The 14,853-nt window shown below is 44.7% G+C and overlaps 1 protein-coding gene across 2 annotated transcripts in view; it reads right to left on the reverse strand.

Moving 5' to 3' along the window:
* Positions 1-14,853, reverse strand: part of XRN2 (5'-3' exoribonuclease 2) — a 496,353-nt gene that overhangs the window by 337,777 nt on the left and 143,723 nt on the right. The window contains exon 1 of one of the 2 annotated variants that reach the window (XM_050951289.1): positions 14,273-14,277. The exons of the other annotated variant lie outside the window; for it this stretch is intronic. The gene's annotated coding sequence lies outside the window, so the exon portion shown is untranslated. Of the gene's footprint in view, positions 1-14,272; positions 14,278-14,853 lie in introns of those variants that run through there. 2 annotated transcript variants of the gene reach the window in all.

Consider the following 14,853-nt stretch of genomic DNA (forward strand, 5'->3'; position numbering starts at 1 on the left):
GAGCTGTATTATATTTCCTGAGGAACCTCTGTAGGGCATAAGGTTAAGGGGGAGTGAGATGTGTGGTCCCCTCAGCCCTACCCATTCTCACCCCTAACCAGCTCTCTGTGTGGCCTGGGAGAACAGCAAATCAACTTCAATAGGGACTCATCGAGCAAACAGAGGAGCAGGATTTGGGCTCCCATTCAACAAACCACTCTCCTTTACCATAGCACTTACACACATACCTCAAATGAAACGACTTGGCTGAAGTGGTACCTGGGTCCCGAGGACCTGATCCTGAGAGGTGCTGAGCACTGCAACTGTCACTGGAGTCAGGTCTCCCATATGTACACCCCCAATGGACACACATGAGCTGATAAAAGTCAAATGACCAATTCTGCCACTCACGCTCCTGACTCCAAGAGGAGTCGTACTGAAACCAATCGAGCTATTTTCAGAGGCAAGCACTACTAAGCATGGATGAAGGGTGACAGACTTCATTCCATCTACTTTTATACTGGTCAGTTCTTTGGAAGAATTAATAAAACAAGAATTCAAAGCTCAGCCCGACCGCTTGGCCATCCAAGATTTATTTTATTACGTAGCTCACCAGTTAAGGGCCCGACCGTGCAAACACTTGGGGTCTGATTCTCATTTACATAAAGTGCCTTTTACACCACACTGGCAATGTAAATGGACCTTAAAGAGGATGTTTGCACAGCATCCAACACTGTGCAGCCCCAGTCCCAACTGGGGACTTTGGACACAATATTATCATCATGATTGTAAATCAGAATCTGGCCCTTACTATAGTCCCACTGGACTCCATTCAGTAGGGCTTTCAGATTTAGAACCTAATATAACAGGTCTTCATTATATATCCCTCTTTCATAAAGTTTGTTCTTTCCCACACTTCCACACCCCCATATGACGTCCACACCACCCATTACTTCCAACCTATTATAATTCCCCATTGGACAACCTATCTTGAACCAAAAATGTAGCAGGTAAACAAAACTGTGTTAAGATTTCCAATATATTTACCCCTGGTTAATTCTTTTAATCAAAGTTTCCCCCACAAAAACCAGCAAAACATATTGATGCTGAAGCTGAAGGTAAATTTATATGGGAAAGATGCAATCTGTACCAGTATAATTCAAATGGTTTTAATCAGGGAATGTCACAGTGAATTTACTTGGAAGGGAAACCCTTTAAAGCAAAAATAACTTGGAAAGATTAGCTGTGTTTGGAGGGGGTTGTCATTCCAGCCAAACAGAGTCAGAAATTAACATTTCTGCATTCTTCTAAGTGCAACAGACAGGAAACAATCAACAGGTACCGTCATGAAACAACGCACAGAGCATGTCCAGTATTAATATTAGACTCCTACTACCACCAACTATTCTTAAATCAAAGGAACGCTTTAGGAAAACAAACCTAAACTATGCACCACAAATTAATTCTGATCACATCTTTAAATCCATTTCAAGCCAAGCCAGAAGCCCACCCCTTCCGTCAGCTGTTGACTTTCTAAGTGTCCCAGACAGCTGCATGTCTCTCTATAGCTCCCTGAAATGACTTGTCTTGCCCAGATTTCTTAAGACTGCTGACTTCTAATAGCACTCCCTGACAAAGGCTCCACTTTGAGGAGGAGATATGCTAGGCTGCCAGCCAGGATGCTGCAGAGTTCAGGGGCCAGGACCAGGCAGTGCAATCGTCCCTGACTGCCTCTTTAAAACCATGTCACGCTCATGTGACAACTGCTCCTCTGTGCTTGTTTGAACTGTCCCTCCCAATTAGTGGTAATAAGTGACTCTGTAAAGATGAGCAAACATAGTGCATTCATTAGCCCTCGCCAGCCCCCACCGCCTCCCTCCTTCCTGGCCAATCAGTCCCAGAAAATCCCCAGGGCACAACTCAGTTAATACTTGGAGGAAGCTAAACACATCTTGTTTGGAGTGAACAAGTGCTGGCAAAAGGCAAATTAATGACAAGTCATTTGAAGAGTTTGCCTGAAATTATTTTATTCTGTCCACCCACTGAAGAATTGATTATTCTTTGCATGAAAATATGTCTGAATCAATAAGCTAAAAGCTAAGAGAAAGGAAGGCATGCTCCAACCCCATTTATTTAATCCACTTTTTTTGAGGCATGTCACATAATTTACAGGGCAGAAATTACTAAACCTTTTCAGAGCGAGAACTAATGACAAGTTCTGGGAAACCTGTGCGATCATCCATCTCCCGGGTGAACTGCAGGCCCGTGCATTCGCCGATCACTATCTCAGCTGTAGTGAAGACTTCCAAGTCACTTATAACATGCCCTCTGACAGTCTTCCCATCCTTATCAGACAGGCAGATGTGGAGATAAGGTGCTTTGTTCAGGGTTCCCACCAAGGAGACGATTTCAAACCTCTCATTTAGATGAATAATCTAACCATTAAAACAGCAGAACTGGACGTCAGTTGCCAATATGGTGTACGTTGCTTTATTCACATTCCGGTATCAAGGACATCTCAATAGGCTGGCACACATTCATTCTAGAATCTTAAGAAATAAAGGATTACATTTTTCACAAGCATCTAAATGACATGGGTCCCCGAGTCCCATGTTCAATAATGACTTAGGCATTTAGAGCCAGATTTTAAAAGGTATTTAGAGACATAAAAATGCAAATAAGTGCCTAGTGGGATTTTCAAAAGTGCCTAGGGACCTAACTCCCACTGAAATCAATAGGAAATCAATGAGACTTGGGTACCTAGGGTCCGTATCCTGAAAGGAGTCAAGTGTCTAAATACTTTTGAGAATCGGGACCCTAGATGCTTTTGAAAATCCCACTAAGTGCCTATTTGCCATCTAAATACCTTAAAAAATCTGGCCCTTAAGAGCCCAAGTCCCATTGACTTTCAGTCACCAATGTTACTTAGTTGCTTTTGAAAATTTTACCAAAAGGTCCTACATGTTCAAAACTGATTTGGTGTGCCTCACTTGAGACACTTTAAAGGAGTCTGGTTTCCAGAAAAGGCTGAGCACCCACTCTTTCTGAGAATCAGGCCCCTTTAGAAGACCCCAAATTGGACATCCAAAAATGGAGACACCTCAGTTTACTAGTCACTTTTGGAAAGGCAGGCCAGTTTAGTGAACAGAAGCTCTACTGGTATATATTCAAACCATTTGAAATAACCACCCGAAAAAGAGTATTGAGATTTACTTTGGGCCAGATTATCCTAATGGGGAGACAATAGGTGAGTAATCATGCATGCAAATAGGTAGTGTGGTATACAGATATAGGAGTTTGTGAGTGCAACAGATATGTAAGCAATTTAGCAGGCACCACTGTTGACTTTGCTTAGAAAATACAGGTCTTCGTGTTTCAGCTCCACTAGCAGTCAGGTAAGTCACCCTGGGGAAGATGAATGAGTGGGGGAACGTGTGGAGTGGTAATGCTAGAGAGAAGCATAGTGTGTTAGAATTCTTTCTGTGGCAGCACTGATCATTGTGGGGAAAATCACTAGAATGTTGGAATTCAGCAGCCAGAAGTGGAGTGACATGGGAAAGCACCATAGTATCTTGTTTTCCTTTGACCTGCTGGCTTGACAAGTACTTGGATTCTTTGGATTACTCAAGCCTAGACCAGGCATAATTCCAGGTACGCATTACAATTTGCGATCACAAAATGCCTTCGATACAAAGAATTCAAAGTGCCTCATAGACATCACTGAATTACTGTGAGCCTCCCAGCAACACGGGGAGGTGGGGAAGCCTGGAGATTCCCATTTTACACCCAAGGAACCTGAGGGCCACAGGGGTTCTAACTTATTTGAGATCACACAGGAAAGAGAATGCCCAGGCCTCCGCACCACGTCTTAACAAGCCCATTCTTCCTCAGACATGTAGTCGCCTCTTTGCCACTGGTTTGTCATTTCTGGGTGCTTTGGGGGATAGAAAGTGACAGGTGAGTAATCTATGAGGTACCCCTTTGAAAATCTTCTGCATACTCCACAGAACCCTGAATTTCCTAGGACATGAAGCCCTTTTGCCCTCCAGACTCTTTCTTGCAGCTGTCATTCGTCTTTGAGGAGGGTGGATGGGAAACCTTTGGAAAACATCAGTGTCCCTCTTTCATTGTCAAAAGGAATCACAGTTGAAGGACAAAAGACACATCCCCTGCCCCAGAAGCGCCTGTGTAGTACTGCTAGTCATTCATGGCCAGGAGAGCCAAGGAGTGGCAATTATACCAGGTCTCCTGAATAGAAATGCAGAGAACTACCATTAAAATACCAACCTGGCAATCTTTAGTGTTCTTGTAAACAGCTTCTGTTGCAACTGTAACTTAGATGGAAACAAAGGAGCATTCCCAGCTTGTTCAAACACCAAGCTTCTAATCATTATTCACATATATTCTCTGTTTATCTTGACAACAAAGGAACTTTTCAGCAACATGGGGAAAATGCTGCTCAACAAATGTGCACTCTTACAGGAAACTTGGGGTCTTGGAAGAGTTTGTTGCCACTACATGGACATTATATACACGTGTGCATGCATACACACAAGTGCACACACAGCTCAAATTTTAGAAACTCACTAATGATTTTGGGTACTTCTGCTTCTGAATGCTCCACCTTAGACTCACCTCGATGGGGTCTGATTTTTAACTGACTGGTGCCCAGCACTTTCTGAAAATCAAGCCCCATTAATGGGCACCAAGTGAGGTCCTTCAAATACTGAGACACTCAAAATCACTAGCCACTTTTAAGTAGGCTTGTATATTTGTCTCTTCCAGTAGATGTATTAACAAAGGGGAAGCACACATGACTCAGACCTGGCTTAGAAATAATGCACAATTGTTGTATAATCCTCAACTTTTACATTGATTTTTCCTTGATTCCATGTAGTATAAAACTCCCACGGTGACACAGTCCTGGAGCAAATATGTTAGATTCCAGGAAAGGGTAAGTTCTCACTGATTTACAGAAAAATAAAACACCAAATTCTCACTCACTGTGATCTCTCCTTTATACAGTAAACAGCAGGGGATTTATGTTTTTAAACAAATCTAGAAAAAGAAGCATTTTTAATGATCAATTATTGTTATTTTTATTATGAATAATAATATAAATAATATACAGACACTTTGGCTTCTACTCTCTCTGCAAGGGTATGTCTACACCACAGTTAAAAACCCGTGGCTGGCCCGCAGCAGCTGACTTGGGCTAGCAGGGCTCAGGCTAAGGGACTGTTTAATTGCAGTGTAGATATTCAAGCGAGGGCTGGAGCCTGTGCTCCGGGATCCTCCCCTCTCATAGCATCCCACAATGCAGGCTCCAGCCCAAGCTGACTCGGGCCGGCCGTGGGTTTTTAACTGCAGTGCAGACATATCCCAAGTGACCTGGGTAAGTCACTTCCCCTCTCTGTGCCTCCATGTTGCCTCCCATTCTTTGTCTCTCTAGTTAGACTGCAAACTCCTCTGGGCGGAGACTGTCTCTTCCGACGTGCTTGTACAGCCCCTAGCACAACATGGCCCTGATCTCACTTGAGACCTCTAGCTACTGCGGTTATAATTACAACAATAACTTCAGACTCTCATTGACTTGAATGGACTTTGGGTCAGGCCAGAAGTGAAAAAATGTGTATTGCCTAAGGCCCCATCTCAGGAAGCCAGCCAGTGGGTCCTGTTGCCAAGGGCATTTCCTTTACCTTTGAGGAGCCAGAGGTGGAACAGAAAGAGCCCATCCCATGCAGCCACTGCTGGTTGCCGGTTTTCTGGCCGGTACCTCTGTTCAGTGGCCCGACAGGACTTGGCTCATAGCTCTGAAGGGAGAGCCCAGCAATCTCAGCCACAAAGATGCTCCCCCCTTCTATAAATACTAACAGGAAGACATTTTATTGTTGACATAAGCCCATGAATGGACCCAGACACATGATCAAAATGTCTATTTATAGTTTAAGAAACATCCTTGAATATTGAACTAGTACCATCTAATTTACTTCAATGCTTAATTAAACACACAGCAATAAAGATAACACACTTACTGAGAAAATATGGTTGATGAGCTATGGCTAGACATACAACAGAACAGATTCAGAGGTCTGCTTCCCTCTCTGCACCAAGGGCCTGATCCTCAGCTGCATCGACTTGACTGGAGCTATGCCAGTTTACACCTGCTGAACATCTGGCCCTTCAACTTCGCTGTGAGTTAATCGGGAACGGAACACATCTCCAGGAAAGCTCTGTGCACACACCAATTTATGCATATGCATTGCTAAGACATCACTACATATGTCAGGTACCTGATTAGTATTCGAAGCAGTGGCGTTGGCCAGTCTCAGCGTTGCTTTGGTGATGCTTCCCACACAAGTCATGACAAATGGAGCTTTTAGCTTCTTATCTTCCACAAATTTTAACAAAGAGGTGACAATGTCTTCCCCAGGCCTCAAACGGAGGGCATAAACAGAAAAGGCACTAAGTCCAGCCTGTGTAGAAGAGAAGTTTGCAATGGTAATAGCTTGTACTTGACTTCCTTAATAAATCTATCCTTTATAGCCTAGTTTCAGTGGGTCAGCAGAGTATATCAGAATATATTAGTAAATCCATTTTTACTGCATGGTCTTCAAGCAGCCCTCTTTCTGTGATATTATCTCTCATTTTGAAGCAAGTGTTAATTGTGTCTCCCAGAAGCTCCTTGTGCTAGGCACTGTCCAGACACACAGTCCCTAAGAATTTACAGTCTAAATAGACAAGAGAGTCAAAGAGTGGGAGAAAAAGAAGTACTGTCATCCCCACTTTGCAGAGGGGAAACTGAGGCACAGAGAAATTAAGTGATTTGCCAGGGCAACAGAGTGAGTCCATGGAAAAACCAGGACTTGAATCAGATCTCCTGAGTGCCAGCCCAGGGCCTCAACCATAAAACCAACCTTCCTTTCAGAGATGCACCCAGTGGTGCCTCATGTTTCTGGAGCTGTCCCTAGTTGTTGCTCATGGTTCTGCAGGCTGGGCAATATCCTCACATGGCTCTCGGTGCTGCTGATAAATATCAGGTGGCTTCCAGTGTTGTGGCACAGAATCAGGAAAGTCGGGCACTGCATGGCTTCTCTCTGCGCTTCCCCCAGGAGATTTGCTTCTCCTGGTCTTGAAACAAAGTGGATGATTTTTGTGGCTGCATTTTGGACAGACTGAAAGGGGTTATGGAGAGACCAGCAGGCTAGAGAGGAGGAAGCTGCCGTAGGAGATTATAATCAGAACCACAGGGGAATGGAATCAACCGCCTACATAAGACTCAGCTAGGCAGACAAATAACGCACAGTGTCTTGGGGAGGTGGGGGGGGCAGCATCATGGTCAGCTTGCATATTCCTGGAGGTACTGGTTGAGTTTGGCAAAGCTGACCTAGGAGATTTAACCATCTAACTGCCACAGCAATGAATGAGCATTGCACAGCTAAATCCACCAGTTGGCTTTGAAAATCTCAATAATGGCCCTAAACGTTGGTCATGTAGTCCAGATTCCTTTGGTCTTAGGCCAAGATTGTGACTTGCCAGTAGCTTGCACAGAGCAGTGACACCCCCGTTTAAACCCTTGTGTGGGCTACCTGAACCCGGCAATCAGATCAGACAGGAGTAAGTGGGACTATACCACTTCTTACTTCCACCCCAGAGCAGATGGCCAGGGAGGGGCAGAGCCTCTGACCAGCACAGGTGAGCCAGCAATGAGCATAGGTTGGTGCTGATATAGATCCGCAGCAAACTGCTATTCTCCCAGAGCAAGGAGGAGGGGGAGAGAATTGCATCTCAGAAGGGTGTCGCTAGCAGATCTGATCATTTTCATCCGAAACAACTTTTAAAAAACATCTAAAGGTTCCATGAGAAATTTCCATTTTTTTTTTTTACTAAATTGCAGGGGTGGGGGACATAGAAAAACATCAGCTAAAAATGTTTTGGACAGAAACAAAACTGTTTTTCTTTTCGTTTATGTTTTTTACAAGAACAGAACACACTCAACCACCCCTAGTGTCTAGTCACAGTGCCACCCAGGGCTACTTCTGAGAGAGCACAGTGTACGCACTGGGCTGTATCTAAGGGCCCAGTCTAGTCTTTTCATCTGTTGTATTTTGCAGGGTACAAGGAACAAGGAGCATGGAGGCCACAGTCATAAAGTGAAAAATGGTGGGACTAGAGTAGTGATTTCTTTATTTATCTCCCTTCCATGGTAACAGGCACACAGCCCCATATGTGGCAACAATGTAAGCTAGTTCTATTTCTCAATAAAATATTTGAAACAAAATAAATGGTTTTATCCTACACTATATCTCCCTCAAATAATAATGTACCAACTTAAAAAGAAAACCAACCAACATTCATATTCTATCCCTGAGTTTTATTTTCAGTCCCACAGGATAGCAAACCAGGCATTTCAATTTTGAATTCGAATACAGTAACTAGAGTTCTCGGAGGGTTTGAACAAATGCCAGCAAAACAAACCCCAAATCAAATTTATTAGCTGGTGGAGATCTCTAACAATTTTACACAGTGACTTGATAAGGCCATCTGGGGATTCCTTTCAACATTAAGTGATTTAGAGCCCCTACAGAAACTTCATTGTCTGTTACGATATATAAAGAGTTTCTCAATATCAAGTCATGTTAAAATGGGAGCAATCTGGTTTTTTGCTACTTTCAGTGTATATATTTTGCTTTAATCCCACTCCCCTCACCCCCACCCCGATATCTAGAGTCCTGCAGAGAACTATAAAGGGACAAAGTGAAAATTAACTAAGACTTGCAGCCTGTGCTTTTAAAGAGCTATCTGACGTTCGGCTGCAAGCCCAAGACAATCCCTGGGAATCTGGGTACATTTGCAGAAAAGGAAACAGATCTGCCTCCCTATAATGATTAGTTGTTAAATGCCAGCAATAGGTCCAGCGCTGTACAAAGCACAAAACTTTTACAGAGAGACCGTCCCCTGCCTATGGATGTGGGCCAATGCCCAATAAATCAATCGGAGTCTTTCTGTTGCCATTCATCAGGTTGGATCAAGCCCCATTTGTATCATGATGGTTTATGTTCCACTTAATTGAAAAAAATGTTAATTTACAGTCAATGTGTTTGTATCTCCATATATTCAAGAACAATATGATTTGGAATTTTTTTTTAAACTTGTCTCCTTTGTTAAAATAATTGGGAGGAGCAGCCCTGTTTCACATTACAGATAAGGATTAACATTTCAAGAAAGAAGATCAGAAATTTTGCATCTCCCCTACTTGAGAAGGATGGTCCTGTGGGTATATATGGAGATAAAACTGGAAGAGACCTTGAAAGGTCTTTGAGTCCAGTCCCCTGCCTTCACTAGTAGGACCAAGTACTGTCCCTGGCAGTTTTGGGGGGTTTTGGCCCCAGATCCCTAAATGGCCCCCTCAAGGATTGAATTTACAACTCTGGGTTTAGCATGCCAATGCTCAAACCACTGAGCTATCCCTCCCCACTAAAGCTATGTTGAGACTTGGTAGGCCTGGCATCAAGTCCCTACTCTATCACAGATTTCCTGGCTGACCTTTGATGTGGTCTCTCGGTTTCTCAGTTCTCCATCTGTGAAATGGGGATAACAGCACTTCCCTAATGCACAGGGGTGTTGTATGGGTAAATATGTTAAAGATTGTGAGATGCTCAGACACTGGGCTGAAGTGGGCCTACAAACATGTTATTACTGCAAACCACTAACCCCCTTTTTTTGTCCTATGACTGCAGAGGTGTTGACAGGCCACTTTTCCTTGAATGTTTAACGTAAGGAGTTAACCGTTAACACATTCTGAGACCAATCTGTCCCACCTGGTATTTACCTGCCATGCTCTGAGTACCTTTCTAGAGAAGAGCTCCCTGTAGCTTGAAAGCTTGTCCCTTTCACCAACAGAAGTTGGTCCAATAAAAGATATTACCTCCCCCACCTTGTCTCTGTAAAGGCATGTCTACACTTGCCATTTAAAGCATAAAAAGTCCCTTTTTTGTGCAAAAACCATGGGAGTGTCTACACTTGCCAGTGACTTTTTGTGGTGAAACTCAGAAGAAACCACCTCCACGAGAGGCATACAGTTCTTACTGCTGATCCTTTTGTGGTGATGTGCAAGTGGAGACACTCTCTCCCTGTGTAAACAGCTTTTAGCCTCCGAAGGATATCCCACAGTGCCTAGGGTGACCACTCTGGCCAGCAGCTCTACAAATGCTCACTCATCTGGCCAAGTGACCACAGCTGCTCTATGGAGCAAATGATTCCCCGCTTAGACCCTGCGTTCACCCTCCCTCCTTCCCACAAGACCTATCGTCAAAATGGAAAGAGCTGCACTGTGGGATAGCTGTTCTCACTGGCGATGGAAGTGCTGCAAATGTGAACACTCTCTGACGCCTGTGGAAGTGAGTGAGGACACAAACCAGAGCTTTTCTTTCACCAGTGAAACTGACAGCGCAAAAACTCTCCTAGTGTAGACATAGCCTAAGAACTTAAGAATGGCCCTTCTGGGTCAGATCAATAGCCGATCTAGCCCTGCATCCTGTCTCCAACAGTGGCCAGTACCAGACCTTCAGGGGAGTATACAGAACAGGGCAGCTGAAGTGATTGACTCTATCTTTCTTTTTCAGTTTCTGGCAGTCAGAGGGTTAGGGTTGCCCTAAGCGGGTGGTTGCATCAGCGACAATCTTGGCTTATAACCACTGATGGATCTATCTTCCATGAATTTATCTAGTTCTTTTTTAAAGCCTAGTTCTACTTTTGGCCATCACTACATCCTATGGCAAGGAGTTCCATGGGTTAATTGTGCACTGTGTGAAAAAGCACTTCCTCTTGTTTGTTTTAAAGCTGCTGCTTATTAATTTCATCAGGTGACTCCTGGTTTTTATTTTGTGGGAAAGGCTACCTAAGACAGATTATTTTATCTTCAAACAATGTTAACAAAACTGTAAAGCTATTAAAAATGGAAACAATTTAAAAACCAGGGATGTACTAGGAATATGACAACTAATCTGTGATCCCTGTACTAATACCTACAGTGTGTGCATATTCCTATGACTTTAGAAAAGCAGAATAGCAAACATTTAAAATGGCAATCAGCACAGGGCAGTGGCTATTTAACTTAGAGTATGTCTACACTGGCAGAGTTACAGTGCTGGCAGTTACAATGCTGCTCAGAGAGTGCTGAAGGGAAACCACTGTTGCATGGTCACAGTGTCAGCTGCCTGCACAATAGTGGGATCGCACTTGCAGCGCTATTCGGAGCAGTGAACTCTGGGGCAGCTATCCCACAGAGCATCTCCTTCTCTTCTGCCGCTAAGAATTGTGGAAAGGCAAAGGGGGCCGCAGGGCACCCTGGGTCCTGTCCCAATGCCCAGTGATGCATTGCTTTGTATCCCAGTAATCCCGATGCTTCTGTCCGCATTTGAAGCCCTCTTTCAACGGTTTGTGTGCTGCGCGCTCTGCCTCTTCAGGCTGCAGGAATGGATCCCGAGCTGTTGACCACTATGCTGCTCGCTCTGACTAACATGTCACGAGAGGCAATGGAGTTATTCCTTAAACTACAAAGGCAAGCAGAGTGTGACATTGATCTCGCCACCTGTAGTAGCTACAACATGTGATTGCTTGTGGCATTCACAGAGGTGCTGACCACAGTGGAATGCCGCTTTTCGGCTCAGGAAACAAGCACTGAGTGGTGGGATCACATTGTCATGCATGTCTGGGATGATGAGCAGTGGCTGGAGATCTTTCAGATGAAGAAAGCCACGTTCATGGGACTGTGTGATGAGCTCACCCCAGCCCTGCGGCACAAGGACACTAGAGTGAGAGCTGCCCTTTCATTGGAGAATCATGTGGCTATTGCACTGTGGAAGCTGGCTACTCCAGAGTGCCATCGATCAGTTGCTAACCAGTTTGGAGTGGGAAAGTCGACCATTGGACTTGTGTTGACAGAAGTCTGCAGGGCCATTAATCGCATCCTGTTCCAAAAGACTGTGACTCTGGACAAAGTGTGTGACATTGTGGATGGCTTTGCACAAATGGGATTCCCTAACTGTGGAGGGGTGATGGATGGCATGCATATTCTGATTCTGGCACCAGGCGACCTAGCCACCGAGTACTTTAATCAGAAGGGGTATTTCTCAATTGTTCTACAGGTGCTTGTGGATCACCATGGGTGTCTCACAGACATTAACAAAGGCTGGTCCGGAAAGGTGCATGTTGCATGCATCTTTTGGAACACTGGCCTGTTCAGGAAGCTGCAGGCAGGGACTTTCTTCCCGGACCAGAAGATCACCATAGGGGAAGTCAAAATAACCACTGTGATCCTAGGATACTCTGTCTACTCCTTAATACTGTGGCTTATGAAGCCATACATGGGGCACCTTGACAGCAGCAAGGAGCAGTTCAACAACAGGCTAGCAAGTGCAGAATGACTGTTGAGCGTGCTTTTGTCCATTTAAAGGTCCGCTGGTGCTGCCTATATGGGAAGCTGGACCTGGCCAATGACAATATTTCTATGCTTATAGCCACATGCCTGTGTGCAGCAATGGTCGTTCCCCCCCGTGACAGCAAAGTGGTGCGAGAAAGTTACCGTTAATGGGGCAAGAAACAAAAGCAGCTCTGCCAAGGAACCTGTGGCAGCAGATTGCCCAGTATCTCCATGAGAGTTTCCTGGAGATCTCTGAGGGAGATTCCCATGAAGTGAGGGAGTCAATCAACAGCCTGTTCCACTGCTCAGACTAGGCATGTGGTAGGAGACAAACCTGCTTTCTGCAACCCTCCTGCCCCCAACAACTCACTTCAGTGATTCCCAAAATCAAATCCACTTACCAGGGGCCTCCTCTCCTGTTTGAGCTTTGCCAAGATCTGACTGCTGTGACTGGCTAGCCTCCTCTGGGGTAGAAAAGAGATCCTGGCTGCATGCAACTCTGACCTTTGAGTTGTCCTCTGCCTCTGGGTCCTCCTCACAGTCCCCGTTTCCCCTCCCCATCCTCCTCCAAGATTTCCTTCTCCTGGCTCGGTCCACTCTCGACTGGCACGTGAGCCACCGAAGTATCCACAGGGGCCTTCGCAAAGGAGGTAGAGTCACCACCAAGTATCGCATCCAGCTCTTTGTAAAACCGGCAACTCATGGGCGCAGCACTGGAGCAGCAGTTTTCCTCCTGCGCCTTGTGATAGGCATTCCAGAGCTCCTTCACTTTGACCCTGCACTGCAGTGTGTCTCGGTCATGGCCTCTTTCTGTCATGCCTCGTGAAATCTGTCCATAGGTATCATAATTCCTACAGCTGGAGTGCAGCTGGGACTGGGCAGCTTCCTCTTCCCAAATACTGATGACGTCCAGCAACTTGGCATTGCTCCAAGCGGGGGATCGCCTGGTGCATGGAGCAGGCACAGCCACCTGGAAAGATGCGCTGAGACCACTGCACGTGTCACTGAGCAAACAGGAAGGGGACTTTCAAAATTCCAAAGGAATGTACGGGGTGGGGATGATGGCTGGTCACCTGAGGGCAGGGCGGTAGAGTTCAAACCTATGACCAAAGAGGTGAGAACAGGCATTGTGGGACACCTCCCGGAGGCCAATTGCAGAGCTGTAATCAACCAGGGTGTCTACACTGGCACCATGCACTGTATCCCCAGCAAGGAAAGCTGTACGCCTCTCGTCGGGGTGCACCTGCGCAGGGTCTGCACACTAAGTGACTTGGCTGTGTGCACACCTCAGGAGTTACAATGCAGAAAGCGGCTTTCCTGCGCAGAAACTTGCCGGTGTAGACAAGGCCATAGAGAGAGGTACTATTCAAACTTCGATCAAGGCTTCCGTAATATTTATGTGTAGCAGTGAACAATGCTTCTGAATCTTCTAAGCAGCGCATCCTGGGACAGTGAAATTTGAACAATACTGTAGACCACACTCCTGCTGCTCATTGCCAGCTCCTTCTCCAGCCAGCGCAATTTAGAACAGCCTTGGAACAGCTCTGAGTCATGCAGTCGGACCTAAGGTTGAAGGAAGCATAAAGGTGCCTTAGGGCCAACTTTGCCTCCCCTTCCCTGAGCTACAGCAAAGCATGAGCTTAATACATGGCTCCCAGTTGAGCCTGTGGTTTTCAGGTTAACAAGGGCCAGAAACTTCAAGTTGAAATTGCATTCACATATTGTAGCTTTCCTGGTTTCTACTTTGTATAGGCTCTAAGTAGTTTTAAGTGTAAGTTAAAAATTGGAACAGAAATGGATGAACCTCATCGTCTCTCTAATTGCCAGATTTGTGTCACACACTTTTAAAGTTTGATCATTTGCATTTTATTTGATAAAATATCTTTTTTTATTTTATTTAATCAATTGTTGTCCTTGCCTAAGCCACAATGATAGCATGACTTTTGATTGTTCCCTCTCACATCTAAAACATTTCTCAAACCTGAAGGATAGAGTTCTTCATTTCAATTAGTGTAGAGCTGATCATTAGCTAACTAATAAGACCAGTTTGCTGTCACAACTATTTTCTAATTAAATTCAAAATGGAGATTTCTAACCCAGATGGTCAGTGCTGCTACAGATTTGTTTAAATTTGGTATTACAGTAACAAACTACTAATTAGGGTTTGTAAATACATTAATTCCCTCACAGCTTAGTTGTTAGTATTGCATACAACCAGTTTATTAAACCATCAGTTGTGGCTGGCTTTCCGTGGGACTAACACATAATCCATTGATTACATCCTGGCACTAACTCATTTTGAAGGGATTCTGAGCAAAATCATAAACGATGTCTTCAGTTTAATTCATGCATATTGTTAATACGTTTGACGTCATATTTAGATAATTTTCTGCCTCTGTTTTATGCAGCTATCCAGCAATTGGAGGCATCTATTCTACAGAGGCTGTGTA

This window comes from Gopherus flavomarginatus, chromosome 4, assembly GCF_025201925.1.
Source record: "Gopherus flavomarginatus isolate rGopFla2 chromosome 4, rGopFla2.mat.asm, whole genome shotgun sequence".
Lineage (NCBI taxonomy): Eukaryota > Metazoa > Chordata > Testudines > Testudinidae > Gopherus > Gopherus flavomarginatus.